The 4039-nt window shown below is 34.1% G+C and overlaps 1 pseudogene; it reads right to left on the reverse strand.

Annotated features, from left to right (window-relative positions):
* Positions 1–2940: 2940 nt before the first annotated feature.
* On the reverse strand, positions 2941–3553 carry LOC118676548 (annotated as a pseudogene).
* Between the last annotated feature and the right edge of the window lie 486 nt (positions 3554–4039).

A 4039-nucleotide genomic window follows, 5' to 3' on the forward strand; every position in this document is an offset into this window, starting at 1 on the left:
TGTGTGATCTGGTTTGAATCACTCTGTGTCAGTTCTACACAGAACTACTCCAGTATGGCTGAAGTGACTAATTCATTTTATGGGTCTTCCCTGGGAAATATGGGACAGTATGTGTGTATGTGTGTGCGTGTGTGTGTGTGTTTCAGCAAATGCCACAGAACAGTGTGTGAGTGATTTTGATTTATATTCAAAATGCACTATGGGGTTAAAAAAAAAAAAAAAGAACCAAATAGACATAACAGACATTGTGGCCCAACCACTAAAACCTTAGAAATTCTGACTTAAGAGGCCTAAAGTGAGGCTTAGGCACTGCTGTTATTTTTGTATTTTTAAATAGATAAAACATGGATAATGTCATAAAATTAAATGGTACAAAAGAGTAATAGTGACAATTAAGACTTCTTCTCATTTCAGTCTCCTAGTTGCCCTCTCCAGAGGTAAGCATGACTTCCAGTTTCTTGGGTGGCCTTCCAGAGGTATTCTGTGCATATAAACACATAGTAAAAAGTTCCTCCCCCTATGAAACAAAAGTAATAGCATTCTCTACCCACTGTTGTCAGCTTTGTCAGGCACAAATTTTTTACAAGCTTTCCAAGAGATTTTGAAACAAACTCTTCATTAAGAGTCACTGATAAAAGCTCTGCTTTTGTTCCCCCCAAAAGCTACACACACGTCTCTTACATCTAATTTCAGGTGTTCACCAACTCCCTCAAACCCCTGGTCTTAATTCATCTGGTTCAGTGTCCTTGACCTAGAGTATTTGATCTAAGATCACCCTGAGAATCAAGTGTTGCCAGATAAAACACAAGATGTCCAGTTGAATTGAATTTCATATAAAAACAATTTTTCAGTATAAGTATGTCTCATGTATTATTTGCAATATCTGAAATTAAAATTTAACTAGGAGTTCTCTATTTTTATTTGCTAAATATGGCAACCATACAGAAAATTTTGATTCAGTGGAAGCTATTCCAAATAATTCTCTTTAGAATGCCCTGTAGTACAGATGACTTAGATTACAATGACAGGACCAGGCTCTTCACACTAAAACCCAATAATCTGTGGTCTTATTTCAAACTAAGTGGCTTTACCTTGCTATTTCATCTAATGGGATAAAACTGTTTTGTTACTATGAAGTGATGATGAAAATAAAAACATATATTGAATTTTCATAAAGATTATTTTACTTTCAAAGAAGTAAAAATATCTAAAGTCTGAACTATTTTGATATTTAAAATGAGCATTAAGATCTTAACTGGATTTGGACAAGGATAAAGAGAACCAACCTAAAGATAAGTTTTCATTACTTAAAGATGAGATTATTTAACTCATCTTTATTATCAACAAAATAATTATAAAGCATTGACTTATAGGTAGTGTAAAATCCTGACATGGAGGATGAAAAAGTATGACTTATGACTTTTTAAGTAAAAAACACAATAAATATTAAATAACAAAGACTTACACCCATTAGAATCTTAATATGAAGACAATAGAAGCAAGGATTACCATAAAGAGTATGATCCTGTTACATTGGAAATGAAAAAATTATGATCCTGTTGGCTCTTGAATATTCCAAATACATCTGAATAAATTCAATAAAATTAAATTTTATCATTCCATTCCAGAATTGATCTCTTTTAGTAGCTAAAGGTATATTTTCATTTCTTTCACTGTTACCCTGATTTGTAGCACTTGCCAATTTTCATGGTGTAAATATTCTCACTATGATTGATATAAAGCTATATTTTTTATTATTTTTTAAAATATATATTTTATTGATTTTTTACAGAGAGGAAGAGAGAGGGATAGAAAGTTAGAAACATCGATGAGCGAGAAACATCCATCAGCTGCCTTCTGCACACCTCCTACTGGGGTTGTGCCCACAACCAAGGTACATGCCCTTGACCAGAATCGAACCTGGGACCCTTCAGCCCACAGGCTGATGCTCTATCCACTGAGCCAAACCGGTCAGGGCAAAGCTATATTTTTTTAAATGTTTGCAAAATTCCTGAAAACTTAACAATTGTTTCTTGTGAGCCTGTAAAAGCTGGTTTTATTTCTGTAAGTGCATATGATACACCTGATTGGATTTCATACAAAGAAAATAACTAGGTGTTTTGTTAATTGGTGTGCATATCTTGAAATTTGTCATCACAACCCCTCCAACCCCCCCAACCCCCCCACCAAAACAAAGAAAGCAATACTTAAAATTTTTAATTAATAGAAATTTTGAATGAGTTTGGGAAGGTATAATAAACACCTGAAAAAATCTGTAGCTTTTATACTACCAGGTCTCCTGGCTCTAAAGAGAATTAAACCTAAATAAATACCTAAATGCTTTTAAAGTTGCACAGTTCTATAATAACCGGTGGGAAAGAACCTATCATCATAGAGGAGTGGAAATGAGTTGACTCTTTAAACAGATCTATTCCATTTAATTTATATGAAATTTTCTTTTACTCTTTGCCAAGTTTCATTAGAGCAATTATAGAAATGCTTTAACTGGATTCAATAACGGAGAGTAGAATCCACAAAGACATAATAGTAGGTGGTTTTCTCTCTTTTTCTTCAGTGAACCACCTTTAACTATGCTCTTAAAGTCTTGAATTTCTTCCAATTCTTGGTTTGGAAAACTGGCAGTGCAGAAAGTAGTGATGTCTGCTAACTAGCCGTGCATTCTTCACTTGGTTCCATGGACCAGGAATCTAGTATGATCCTGTGTCCGTTAAGGTGCTCCATTTGAAGCATTACAGTTAAGGTGCCAGGTGCATTTCTTTGATATTCTTCTTAAAATAGTTTTAGCTTGATTCTGGCCTCCCTATGGAGATAATTCTATCTGTGGACACTGACAGTATAGTTTGAATTTTAATAGCCTAAGATATTTGAATGACAAAAAAGGAGTTGCTATTATTTTTTATTTTTTTTTTAGTTCATGCCTTTTATTAATCCATATACAATTACTTGTCTTCTGGTTTGTTGAAGCAATAGGTCAGACAAAATTTGCCACAATAATTTCTGTTAAAGTGGCTGGCCATGAAACTCCAGCACCACATTCATCTGAAGGCCACTCCGACGAAGGTGACTGATTTTGCGATTCTCATCCTCTTTGTAGTATATTTCAGGACAGCCAGCGTAACCTTCTTTTTCTTATGCTATTCCTATGTGGGCAATCTCATACCATCTATATGTGGTGTAAGACTTCTTCCTTTTCTTAGCACCACCACGAAGTCTCAACACAAGATGGAGTGGACTCCTTTTGAATGTTGTAGTCAGAAAAAGCACTTCTGTCTTACAGTTGCTTGCCAGCAATAGGTCAGTCTTTGCTGATCAGGAGGAATTCCTTCCTTATCCTGGATCTTGGCCTTTACGTTTTCTATTGTATCCGAGGGTTCAACCGTGATGGTCTTCTCCATAAGGGTTTTCTCAAAAATCTGCATTTTGGATGGCAGATGGCGGATCGGAAAAAAAAGGAGTTGCTATTATTTATGCTAGAGATTGTTTTCCTCTCAATAGTGGAAATTCTGTATGATTGATAACCATTTATAGATGAGACATTTATACATATATGTTTTAAAAAGCTTTCTGCATTTCAAATAAGTTTATGTAGAGCTTTATTTTTTCTTTGGAAATACTTTTCAAAAAAGTGCTTCAGACATTGCTAACTTTATATATAGAATAAACTTTTGCAAAAATTTAATTTTAGGAGTTTGATTTATGGTTGGAGGTAGATGTATTTGGACTGGTAGATTATTCTATATTCCAGAATGCAGCAGTGAACAACTATGTTTCACAGTCTGACTTAATAAGGGAACTTATGCAGGAAAAAAATGAAACTGGAAGGATCATCAGCTAAATGTTTATAACAAAGAAATTATGAGACTTATATTTGAATTAGGACATGATACAATATCAAGAAAATGTAGCATTCTGATAGCATATCATAGAGTTCAGTATGTCTGAACTCTCTCTTCAGACATATGTCATATCAAAATGTCTGAAGAGAGAGTTTAAGTAAAAGTTTATTTTCCATAATTAA

The sequence above is a fragment of the Myotis myotis genome, unplaced genomic scaffold (assembly GCF_014108235.1).
Source record: "Myotis myotis isolate mMyoMyo1 unplaced genomic scaffold, mMyoMyo1.p scaffold_m19_p_2, whole genome shotgun sequence".
Classification (NCBI taxonomy): domain Eukaryota; kingdom Metazoa; phylum Chordata; class Mammalia; order Chiroptera; family Vespertilionidae; genus Myotis; species Myotis myotis.